This window comes from Balaenoptera borealis (genome assembly GCF_965194805.1).
Source record: "Balaenoptera borealis genome assembly, chromosome: 10".
NCBI lineage: Eukaryota > Metazoa > Chordata > Mammalia > Artiodactyla > Balaenopteridae > Balaenoptera > Balaenoptera borealis.
The window spans coordinates 23,835,401-23,848,076 of record NC_138874.1 but is presented as its reverse complement, the minus strand read 5'-3'; the positions used below and the strand labels follow the sequence as shown (position 1 = coordinate 23,848,076).

General features: G+C 48.5%; 1 long non-coding RNA gene across 1 annotated transcript; it reads right to left on the bottom strand.

Moving 5' to 3' along the window:
• Positions 1-2,777: 2,777 nt before the first annotated feature.
• Positions 2,778-10,765, bottom strand: LOC309636298. The gene is made up of 2 exons (XR_014249387.1): positions 10,249-10,765; positions 2,778-3,833 (listed from the first exon to the last, which is right to left on the bottom strand). It is a non-coding gene; the product is annotated as an uncharacterized lncRNA (long non-coding RNA).
• Positions 10,766-12,676: the final 1,911 nt, after the last annotated feature.

Below are 12,676 nucleotides of genomic sequence, written 5' to 3'. Positions count from 1 at the left end.
CATGGAGCATTGTGATTACAGGAGACATGGAGCATTGTGATGACATTGGCAGGGATCATTGTGATTACAGGGATCATGGAGCATTGTGATGACAAGTGTCATGCAATATTGTGCTGACACAGATCATGGAGCATTTTGCTGAAAGTGGCCTTGGAGCACAGTGATGAGAGACGTCATGGGGCATTATGGTGACAGTGGTCAAGGAGCATTGTGATGAAAGTGTTCATGGAGCAACGCGATTATCGGGACAATGGAGCATTGTGAATACAAAGGCCATGGAGCATTGAGATAACAGAGTTCATGGAGCATTGTGATGAAAGTGGTCATGGATCACTGTGATGACAAGTGTCCTGGAACCTAGTGATGACACGGTTCATACAGCCTTGAGATGACAAGGGCCAAGGCGAATTGTGATGACACGTGTCATGGGGCATTGTGATGACATTGGTCATCTTGCATTCTGATGACAGTGGTCATGTAGAATTTTGATTAAAGGTATCGTGGAGCACTGTGATGACAAAGGCCAAGGAACATTTTGATGACAAGTGTCATTGAGCAATGGGATGACACGGGAATGGAGTATTATGATGACAAGTGTTCTGGAGCATTGTGATGACAAGGGCATGGAGCATTGTGATGACAGGGGTCATTGAGCATTGTGATTACAAAGACCATGAGGCATTGTGATGACAGGGGCGTTGGAGCATTGTGATGACAATGGTCATCAAGCATTGTGATGACAGGGGTCATAGAGCATTGTAATGAGAAAGACCATGGAGCATGGTGATGACAGAGGCCATGGACCATTGTGATGACAAGGCCATTTACCATTGTGATTACAAGGGTCATGGAGCATTGTGATGACAAGGGCAGGGAACCTTTTGGTGACCGAGGTCATGGAGCATTTTGATGACAACTTTCATGGAACGTTGTGATGACAGGGTTCATGGAGCATTGTGTTGAAAGGGAACATGGAGCAGTGTGATTACAGGGTCCATGGAGCATTGTGAATTCATAGGCAATGGAACAATGTGATGACAGGGGTCATGTAGCATTGTGATGACAGGGTCATGGAGCATTGTGATTACAGGGGTTATGGGGCACTGTGATGACAGGGGGCATGGAGCATTGTGATGAAAATTGTCCTGGAGCATTGTGATGACAGCGGTCACAGAGAATTGGGATGAAAGGTATCATGCAGCATTGTGATGACAACGGTCATGGATCATTTTGTTGACAGGGGTCATGGAACATTCCGATAACAAGGTTCATAAAGCATTTTGATGACAGGGTTCATGGGGCATTGTGTTGACATGGGCATGGAGCATTGTAATGATAGGATATCAGGAGCATTGTGATGAAAAGGGGATGGAGCATTTTGATGACAGGGTCCAAGGAGCATTGTGCTGACAATGGCATGGAGCATTGTGATGAAAAGGTTACTGGAGCACTGTGAGGAAAGGAATCATGGATCATTGTGATATCAGGGGACATGGAGCTTTGTGATTACAAGGGTTAAGGAGCTTTGTGATGACACGGTCAAGGAACATTGTGATGACAAGAATTCTGGAGCATTGTGATGAAAGGGCATGGAGCATTGTGATTCAAGGTGACAAGGAGCATTGTGATGATATGGGCAGAGAACTTTGTGATGACAGGGGTCATGGAGAATTGTGATGAAAAGTGTCATGGAACATTGTGCTGACAGGGATCATAGAACTTTTTGGTAAGAGAGGCCTTGGAGAATTGTGATGGCAGGCGTCATGGGGCATTGTGATGACAGGGGTTATGGAGCATTGTGATGACAAGGGCGTGGAGCATTGTGATGACAGTGGTCATGGAACATTGTGACGATAAGGCCATCGAGCCGAGTTAGGGACAGTCTAGCGGCCTTGGGACTAAATTCAGTGCCTAAATTAGGCACAGCATAAGGTCTTTAGTTAGCATAAGAGGTAGGACATTACCTCGGGACAGGTTTAGGGTAAAGGCTTGGAATCGTGTCAGGAAATGACCCAAGGATAGTGTGAAGACCTTTGTTACGGAGACTCTCAGGGACTTATTCAGAAGCAGTGTTAGGGCTTCAGGTAGGCACAGCATCAGGGCCTGACTTAGGGAGAGCGATAGGGCCTGAGTGAGGCCTAGCGTCAGAGACTTTGTTAGGTACAGTGTAAGGGACTGAGTTAGGAGTAGTGTCAGGGCCTTGCTTAGGGACAGTGTCAGGGTCTGATTTAGGTGTACTGTCTGAGACCTAGTTAGGGACAGTGCTAGGGCCTGAGTTAGGATTAGTGTCAAGGCCTTATTTAGGACCAATTTCAGGGCCTTAGTTTGGACTAGCATCAGAGCCATTGTTAGGAATCGTATGAGGGCCTGAGTTAGCCATACTATCAGGGCCTTAGTTAGGGACAATTTTAGGGCCTGAGTTAGCATTAGTGTCAAGGCCTTATTTAGGACCAATTTTAGGGCTTTAGTTTGGACTAGCAACAAAGCCTTTGTTAGGTATCATGTCGGGGCCTCAGTTAGGTGTAGTGTCAGGGCCATTGTTAGGGACAGTATGAGGGCCTGACTTAGGAGAAGTTCAGGGCCTTAGCCAGGGAAAGTGTCAGGGCCTTAGTTAGGGACATTATCAGGGCCTGAATTAGCAGTAGTGTCCAAAGTCCTTAGTGAGGAGAGTAAGGAGTAAGTCAGGACTCAGGCCCTGACACTGTTCTTAAATAAGGCCCTGACATTACCTGGAACACAAGTCCTGATCTGATTCCTATCATAGGCGCTGATGTTGGACTTAACTAAGGCCCTGACACTGGTCCTAACTAAAGCTGTGACACTACCCTTAACTCAGGCCCTGACACTGTCCCTAACGAAGCCTCTGACACTACTCCTAAATCAGGCACTGACACTGTCCCTAACTAAGGCCCTGACATACACCTAACTCAGGCCCTGAAACTGTCTCTAACTAAGGCCCTGATACTACTCCAAACTCAGCACTGACACTGTCACTAACTAAGGCCCTGACACTCTTCATAGCTCACGCCCTAACACAACTCCTAAATCATGCCCTGACAATGTCCCTAAGTAAGGCCCTGGCACTATTCCTAACTCAGGCGCTGACACAATACTTAAGGAAGGCCCTGACATTACTCCTAACTCAGGCCCTGAAAAGGTCCCTAACTGAGGCCGACACAACTCCTAACTCAGGCACTAACACTGTCCCTAAGTAAGGCCCTGAAACTATTCCTAACTGAGGCGCTGATACAATACCTAACGAAGGCACTGATGCTACTCCTAACTAAGGCCCTGACACTACTCCTATCTCAAGCAATGACACTGTCCCTAACTTAGGCCCTGACTCTACTCCTGACTCAGGCACTGACACTGGCCCTAACTTAGGCCCTGACACTACTCCTAACTAAACAACTGACACTGTCCCTAACGAAGGCCCGGACACTACTCCTTACTCAGGCACTGACAATGTCACTAACTAAGGCCGTGACACTACTCCCAAAATAGGCACTGAGACTGTCCCTAAATATGCCCTGACAGTACTCCGAACTCAGGCACTGACACTGTCCTTAACTAAGGCCCTGATACTACTTCCACCTCAGGCACTTACACTCTCCCTAAGTAAGTCCTGACATTACTCCCAATTCCGGCATTGACACTTTCGCTAACTAAGGCCCTGAAACGACTCACAACTCAGGCCCTTACACTGTTACTAACTACCGGTCTCAGACTAGTCCTAACTCAAGCCCTGGCACTGTCCGTAACTTAGGCTCTGGCACTGTTCCTAACTCAGACACTGACGCTGTCCCTAACTAAGGGTCTGACACTACTACCAACTCAGACACTGACACTCTCCCTAACAAGGCCTTGACACTACTCTTAACTAATACCCTGACACTGTCCCTAACAAAGACCCTGACACTATTCCCAACTCAGGCGCTGTCACTCTCCCTAACTAAGACCGTGACACTACTCCCATCTCAGCCACTGACACTGTCCCTAAGGCCCTGACACTACCTCCAACTCAGGCACTGACACTATCCCTAACTACAGGCCTGACACTTCTCCTAACTCAGGCACTGACACTCTCCCTTACTAATGTCCTGACACAACTCCCAACTCAGGCACTGACATTGTTCCTAACAAAGGCCCTGACACTAATCCTAACATAGGCACTGAGACTGTCCCGAACTACGCCCTGACAGTACTCCCAACTCAGGCACTGACACTGTCCCTAACTAAGGCCCTGACACTACTGTCAAACTAGGCACTGACATTGTCTCTAACTAAGGCCTTGACATTACTCTCAACTCAGGCACTAACACTGTCCCTAACTAAGGACTTGACACTACTCTTAACTCAGGCCCTGGCATAGTCCCTAACAAAGGCCTGCCACTACCCCCAACTCTGGCACTGAGAGTGTCCCTAACTACGGCCATCACACTAATCCTTACTCAGGCACTGACGCTGTCCCTAAGTAAGGCCCTGACAATGCTCCCAACTCAGGCACTGACGCTGTCCCTAACTAAGTCTCTGACACTACTCCCAACACAGGCATTGATATTGTCCCTAACTAAGGCCCTCCCTCAAACTACTACTTACTTAGGCACTGATACGCTACCTAAGGCCCTGAGACTACTTCTACCTCAGACCCAGACACTGTCCCTAACGAAGGGCCTGATACTACTCCCAACACAGGCACTGACACTCTCCCTAACTAAGGCCTTGACACTACTTTTAACTCATGCCCTGATGCTGTCCCCATAAAAGACCCTGAGACTATTCCCAACTCAGGCACTGACACTCTCCCTAACTAAGACCCTGACACTACTCCCATCACAGCCACTGACACTGTCCCTAATGCCCTGACACTACTTCCAACTCAGGCACTGACACTGTCCCTAACTAGGCCCTGACACTACTCCCAACTCCGGCACTGACACTTTCTCTAACTAAGGCCCTGAAACTACTCACAACTCAGGCCCTGACACTGTTCCTACCTACCGGTCTCAGACTACTCCTAACTTAGGCCCTGACACAATTCCTAACACAGTCACTGACACTGTCCCTAACTAAGGTCCTGAGACTATTCCTAACTCAGACCCTGACACTGTCCATAACTTAGGCCATGTCAATACTCCCAACTCAGGCACTGACGCTGTTCCTAACTAAGGGTCTGACACTACTCCAAACTGAGACACTGACACTCTTCCAAATTAAGGCCTTGACACTACTCTTATCTCAGGCCCTGACACTGTCCATAATAAAGACCCTGAAAAAATCCCAACTTAGGCATTGACAACATCCGTAACTAAGGCCCTGACACTATTCCCATCTCAGCCACTAACACTGTCCCTAACTATGGCCCTGACACTACTCCCAACGCAAGCACTGGTGCTGTCCCTAACTAAGGCACTGGCACTGCTCCCAACTCGCCCTGGAGCTGTCCCTAACTAAGGCTCTGATACTACTCCCAATTCAGGCAATGACAGTGTCCCTAACTGAGGCAATGATACTACTCCCAACTCAAGCACTAAGGCTCTGGATCATTGTGATGACAAGCGCCATGGAGCATTGTGATGACAAGGGCCATGGAGAATTGTGAGGACGGGTCCTGGAGCATTGTGGTGACAAGGGCCATGGAGCATTTTGATTACAGGGGTCATGGGGCATGGTGATGAAAGTGGTCATGGAACATTGTGATAAAAGTGGTCATGGAACATTGTGATGAAAAGTGCTATGGAGCATTGGGATGACAGGGGTCATGGAGCATTGTGATGACAAATGCGTGGAGATTTGTGATGACGAGGACCATGGAGCATTGAGATTATAAGCATCATGCAGCATTGTGATGACAGGGGCCATGGAGCATTTCAATGACAAGAGACATGGAGCATTGTGATGACAGAAGTCATGGAGCATTGTGGTGAGCAGCGGCATGGAGCATTGTGAAGAAAGGGGTACTGTAACACTGTGAAGGATGGGTCAAGGAGCATTTTGATTACAAGGATCATGGAGCATTGTGATGACAAGGGCCATGGAGCATTGTGATGACAAGAGTCATGGAGACTTGTGATGACAGGGGGCATGGAGCTTTGTGATTTCACAGACATGTAGCATTTTACACAAGCGTCACGGAGCATTGTGATGAAAGGGGTCATGGAGCATTGTGATGATAAGGGCATGGAGCATTGTGATGACAATGGCATGTAGCATTGCGATGACAAAGGTCATGGAGCATTGTGATGACAGGGGTTATGGAGCATTGTAATGAAAAGGGCGTGGAGCATTGTGATGACAGTGGTCATGGAACATTTTGATGATAAGGGCATCGAGCCGAGTTAGGGACAGTCTAGCGGCCTTGGGACTAAATTCAGTGCCTGAATTAGGCACAGCATAAGGTCTTCAGTTAGCATAAGATGTAGGACATTAGCTCGGGACAGGGTTAGGGTAAAGGCTTGGAATCGTGTCAGGAAATGACCTAAGGAGAGTGTGAAGACCTTTGTTACTGAGACTCTCAGGGACTTATTCAGAAGCAGCGTTAGGGCTTCAGGTAGGCACAGCATCAGGGCCTGACTTAGGTAGGGCGACAGGGCCTGAGTGAGGCCTAATGTCAGCCCCTTAGCTGGGGACACTGTCAGGGAATGATTTAGGAGCAGCATCAGTGCCTTTGTTGGATCAACTTTAGGCTCTTAGTTAAAGACATGACCGGAGCCCAAGTTAGTCACAGCATCAAGGCCTCAGTTAGGGTAAGCTTCAGGGTCTGAGTTACAGACAGCCTCAGGTCTTCACTTAAAGACAGCGACAGGGCTTTCTTAGGGACAGTGTCAGGAGCTTGGTTAGAAATGAGTCAGGATATTAGCTCAGGAGAGTGTCAGGATTTTAGTTATTGCTGGCAGCAGGGCCTATATTAAGGACAGATTCCGGGCCTTTGTTAGATTCAGTGTCATGGCCTTAGTTAGGAGTAGTCAGGGCCTTAGTTAGGGAGAGCATTAGGGTTTCAGTTAGCAGAAGATGCAGGAGATTATCTCGGGACAGAGTCAGGTCCCAGGCCAGAGATAGTGAAAGGAAATGACCAAGGGATAACGAGAAGACCTTAGTTATTGAGAGCATCAGGGCCTTAGTTAGCAGCAGCGTGAGCGCCTTAATCAGGACCATCGCCAAGGCTTGATGTACGGACAGCATCAGAGCCTAACTAAGGTACAGCAACAGGGCCTAAGTGAGGCCTATCTTTAGGGCCTGAGTAAGGGACAGTATCAGGGCATGACTTAGGAGCAGCATAAAGGCCTTTGTAGGATCAGCATTAGGGTCATCGTTAAAGCTATTATCAGGGCCTCCGTTAGGGATAGCCTCAAGGCGTCACTTAGGGACAGCGTCAGGGCTTACTTTGGGAAAGTTTCAGGACCTTGGTAAGACACGGGTCAGGTTATTAGCTCAGGATAATGTCAGGACTTTAGATATTGATGGTAGCAGCGCCTACGTTAAGGAAAGTTTCAAGGCGTTAGTTAGGAATAGAGGGCCTCTGATAGGTCCAGTGTCAGATCCTCAGTTAGCAATAGTGTTAGGGCCTTAGTTAGGGACAGTGTCAGGGCCGGATGTAGGGCGAGCATCTAGGCCTTAGTTCGGGACAGTTTCATGGTCTTGGGACTAAATTCAGTGCCTGAGGTAGGCACAGCCTAAGGGCTTCAGTTAACATAAGAGGCAGGACATTAGCTAGTGACCGTGTCAGTTTAACATCTACAGATAGTGTCAAGAAATGACCTAAGGATAGTGTGAAGACCTTTGTTACGGGGACTCTCAGGGCCTTATTCAGAAGCAGTGTTAGGGCTTCAGGTAGGGACAGCATCAGAGCCTGACTTAGGGAGAGCGTTAGGGTCTGAGTGAGGCCTAGCATCAGACACTTAGTGGGGGACACTATCGGGGCAAGACTTAGGAGCAGCATCAGGGCCTCTGTTAGATCAGCCTTAGGGTCTTAGTTAAAGACATGATCAGGGTCTGAGTTAGTCACAGCATCAAGGCCTGGGTTAGGTAGGGAAAGCTTCAGGGCCTCACTTAGGGACAGCGTCAGGGCTTACTTTGGGACAGTTTCAGGACCTTGGTAAGACATGGGTCAGGTTATTAGCTCCGGATAATGTCAGGACTTTAGATGTTGATGGCAGCAGCCCTTAGTTAGAGACAGTGTCAGGCCCTGAGTTACGACTAGCATCAGAGCCTTTGTTAGATACAATGTACGGGACAGAATTAGGAGTAGAGTCAGGGCCTTAGTTAGTGACAGTGTCAGGGCCTGACTTAGGTAGAGCGACAGGGCCTGAGTGAGGCATAGCATCAGGTTCTTAGCTGGGCACACTGTCAGGGCATGACTTTGGAGCAGCATCAGCGTCTTTGCTGGATCAGCATTAAGGTCTTCGTTAGGTACATGATCAGGGCCTGAATTAGTCACAGCTTCAAGGCTTCAGTTCAGGAAAGCTTCAGGGCCTGAGTTAGGGACAGCCTCAGGTCTTCACTTAGGGACAGCGTCAGGGCTTACTTTGGGACAGTTTCAGGACCTTGGAAAGACATAGGTCAGGATATTAGCTCAGGATAATGTCAGGACTTTTGATAGTGATGGCAGCAGGGCCTTAGTTACAGACGGTTTCAGGGCCTGAGTTAGGCCTAGCATCAGAGACTTTGTTAGGTACAGTGTAAGGGACTGAGTTAGGAGTAGTGTCAGGGCCTTGCTTAGGGACAGTGTCAGGGTCTGATTTAGGTGTACTGTCTGAGACCTAGTTAGGGACAGTGCTAGGGCCTGAGTTAGGATTAGTGTCAATGCCTAATTTAGGACCAATTTCAGGGCCTTAGTTTGGACTAGCATCAGAGCCATTGTTAGGAATCGTATGAGGGCCTGAGTTCGGCATACTATCAGGGCCTTAGTTAGGGACAGTTTTAGGGCCTGAGTTAGGATTAGTGTCAAGGCCTTATTTAGGACCAGTTTTAGGGCTTTAGTTTGGACTAGCAACAAAGCCTTTGTTAGGTATCATGACGGGGCGTCAGTTAGGTGTAGTGTCAGGGCCATTGTTAGGGACAGTATGAGGGCCTGACTTAGGAGAAGTTCAGGGCCTTAGCCAAGGAAAGTGTCAGGACCTTAGTTAGGGACAATAGCAGGGCCTGAATTAGCAGTAGTGTCCAAAGTCCTTAGTGAGGAGAGTAAGGAGTAAGTCAGGACTCAGGCCCTGACACTGTTCTTAAATAAGGCCCTGACATTACCTGGAACACAAGTCCTGATCTGATTCCTATCATAGGCGCTGATGTTGGACTTAACTAAGGCCCTGACACTGGTCCTAACTAAAGCTGTGACACTACTTTTAACTCAGGCCCTGACACTGTCCCTAACAAAGCCTCTGACACTACTCCTAAATCAGGCACTGACACTGTCCCTAAGGCCCTGACATACACCTAACTCAGGCCCTGAAACTGTCTCTAACTAAGGCCCTGATACTACTCCAAACTCAGCACTGACACTGTCACTAACTAAGGCCCTGACCCTATTCATAGCTCACGCCCTAACACAACTCCTAAATCATGCCCTGACAATGTCCCTAAGTAAGGCCCTGACACTACTCCTATCTCAAGCAATGACACTGTCCTTAACTTAGGCCCTGACTCTACTCCTGACTCAGGCACTGACACTGTCGCTAACTAAGGCCCTGACACTACTCCCAAACTAGGCACTGACATTGTCCCTAACTGAAGCCTTGACATTACTCTCAACTCATGCACTAACACTGTCCCTAACTAAGGACTTGACACTACTCTTAACTCAGGTCCTGGCACAGTCCCTAACAAAGGCCTGCCACTACCCCCAACTCTGGCACTGAGAGTGTCCCTAACTACGGCCATCACACTACTCCTTACTCAGGCACTGACGCTGTCCCTAAGTAAGGCCTTGACACTACTCCCAACGCAGGCACTGACGCTGTCCCTAACTAAGGCCCTGACATAACTCCCAACTCCGGCACTGACACTTTCTCTAACTAAGGCCCTGAAACTACTCACAACTCAGGCCCTGACACTGTTCCTATCTACCGGTCTCAGACTACTCCTAACTTAGGCCCTGACACTATTCCTAACACAGTCACTGACACTGTCCCTAACTAAGGTCCTGAGACTATTCTTAACGCAGTCCCTGACACTGTCCATAACTTAAGCCATGTCACTACTCCCAACTCAGGCACTGAGGCTGTTCCTAACTAAGGGTCTGACACTACTCCAAACTGAGACACTGACACTCTTCCAAATTAAGGCCTTGACACTACTCTTATCTCAGGACCTGACACTGTCCATAATAAAGACCCTGACAAAAATCCCAACTTAGGCACTGACAATGTCCGTAACTAAGGCCCTGACATTATTCCCATCTCAGCCACTGACACTGTCCCTAACTATGGCCCTGACACTACTCCCAATGCAAGCACTGGCGCTGTCTCTAACTAAGGCACTGGCACTACTCCCAATTCAGGCAATGACAGGGTCCCTAACTGAGGCAATGATACTACTCCCAACTCAAGCACTAAGGCTCTGGATCATTGTGATGACAAGCGCCATGGAGCATTGTGATGACAAGGGCCATGGAGCATTTTGATTACAGGGGTCATCGGGCATTGTGATGAAAGTGGTCATGGAGCATTGTGATTAAAGTGGTCATGGAACATTGTGATAAAAGTGGTCATGTAGCATTGTGATGAAAAGTGCTATGGAGCATTGGGATGACAGGGGTCATGGAGCATTGTGATGACAAATGCGTGGAGATTTGTGATGACGAGGACCATGGAGCATTGAGATTATAAGCATCATGCAGCATTGTGATGACAGGGGCCATGGAGCATTTCAATGACAAGAGACATGGAGCATTGTGATGACAGAAGTCATGGAGCATTGTGGTGAGCAGCGGCATGGAGCATTGTGAAGAAAGGGGTACTGTAACATTGTGAAGAAAGGGTCAAGGAGCATTTTGATTACAAGGATCATGGAGCATTGTGATGACAAGGGCCATGGAGCATTGTGATGACAAGAGTCATGGAGACTTGTGATGACAGCGGGCATGGAGCTTTGTGATTTCACAGACATGTAGCATTTTACACAAGCGTCACGGAGCATTGTGATGAAAGGGGTCATGGAGCATTGTGATGATAAGGGCATGGAGCATTGTGATGACAATGGCATGTAGCATTGCGATGACAAAGGTCATGGAGCATTGTGATGACAGGGGTTATGGAGCATTGTGATGACAAGGGCGTGGAGCATTGTGATGACAGTGGTCATGGAACATTGTGACGATAAGGGCATCGAGCCGAGTTAGGGACAGTCTAGTGGCCTTGGGACTAAATTCAGTGCCTGAATTAGGCACAGCATAAGGTCTTTAGGTAGCATAAGAGGTAGGACATTAGCTCGGGACAGGGTTAGGGTAAAGGCTTGGAATCGTGTCAGGAAATGACCTAAGGAGAGTGTGAAGACCTTTGTTACTGAGACTCTCAGGGACTTATTCAGAAGCAGCGTTAGGGCTTCAGGTAGGCACAGCATCAGGGCCTGACTTAGGGAGAGCGGCAGGGCCTGAGTGAAGCCTAATGTCAGGCCCTTAGCTGGGGACACTGTCAGGGAATGACTTAGGAGCAGCATCAGTGCCTTTGTTGGATCAGCTTTTGGCTCTTAGTTAAAGACATGACCGGAGCCCAAGTTAGTCACAGCGTCAAGGCCTCAGTTAGGGAAAGCTTCAGGGTCTGAGTTACAGACAGGCTCAGGTCTTCACTTAAAGACAGCGACAGGGCTTTCTTAGGGACAGTGTCAGGAACTTGGTTAGAAATGAGTCAGGATATTAGCGCAGGAGAGTGTCAGGATTTTAGTTATTGCTGGCAGCAGGGCCTATATTAAGGACAGATTCCGGGCCTTTGTTAGATTCAGTGTCATGGCCTTAGTTAGGAGTAGTCAGGGCCTTAGTTAGGGAGAGCATTAGGGTTTCAGTTAGCAGAAGATGCAGGAGATTATCTCGGGACAGAGTCAGGTCCCAGGCCAGAGATAGTGAAAGGAAATGACCAAGGGATAACGAGAAGACCTTAGTTATTGAGAGCATCAGGGCCTTAGTTAGCAGCAGCGTGAGCGCCTTAATCAGGACCAGCGCCAGGGCTGGATGTACGGACAGCGTCAGAGCCTAACTGAGGTACAGCAACAGGGCCTAAGTGAGGCCTATCTTTAGGGCCTGAGTAAGGGAGAGTATCAGGGCATGACTTAGGAGCAGCATAAAGGCCTCTGTAGGATCAGCATTAGGGTCTTCGTTAAAGCTATTATCAGGGCCTCCGTTAGGCATAGCCTCAAGGCCTCACTTAGGGACAGCGTCAGGGCTTACTTTGGGAAAGTTTCAGGACCTTGGTAAGACATGGGTCAGGCTATTAGCTCAGGATAATATCAGGTGTTCAGCTATTGACGGCAGCAGGGCCTTACTTAGAGGCAGTGTCAGGGCCTAAGTTAGGACGAGCATCAGAGCCTTTGTTAGGTACAGTGTCAGTGACTGAGTTAGGTGTAGTGTCAGAGCCTTAGTTGGGGACAGTGTCAGGGCCTGCATTAGGACGAGCCTCCAGGCCTCAGTTAGGGACAGGTTCACGGCCTCGGACCTAAATTCAGGGCCTCATTTAGGGACAGAATCAGGGAT